The sequence below is a fragment of the Ipomoea triloba genome, chromosome 16 (assembly GCF_003576645.1).
Source record: "Ipomoea triloba cultivar NCNSP0323 chromosome 16, ASM357664v1".
Classification (NCBI taxonomy): domain Eukaryota; kingdom Viridiplantae; phylum Streptophyta; class Magnoliopsida; order Solanales; family Convolvulaceae; genus Ipomoea; species Ipomoea triloba.
Genome location: NC_044931.1, coordinates 7,609,237 through 7,609,754, shown reverse-complemented (window position 1 = coordinate 7,609,754; position 518 = coordinate 7,609,237).

Sequence of the window (518 nt, the reverse complement as noted above, 5' to 3'; positions counted from 1 at the left end):
AAGAGAGACCAATTCAAATCTTGGATTCTAAAACCCGAGACACGAGGAGAAAGTCGATCCGGATGGTCAAAGTTCAATGGTCAAACCATAGCCCAGAGGAAGCTACCTGGGAATTGGAAGACGCGATGATGGAACGATATCCAGAGTTGTTTAACTCAAGTAAGTAAGAGTCAATCTACTTGTTATGTGTCTAAGATAGTTGATGTGCAATGTTCTATGTGTTAATTGTCATATGTGTGCATGAANTGATGGAACGATATCCAGAGTTGTTTAACTCAAGTAAGTAAGAGTCAATCTACTTGTTATGTGTCTAAGATAGTTGATGTGCAATGTTCTATGTGTTAATTGTCATATGTGTGCATGAAAGTAGGTAGCGGTTTACTGAGAAAGTAAGTTTCGGGGACGAAACTTTTCTTAAGGAGGGTAGACTGTAACCCCTCACCTATTTCGGTAAAATTAAGGTTCTAAAAATATTTCTTTAGGCTATAATATTCATGAGATGACCTCCCGATGCCTCA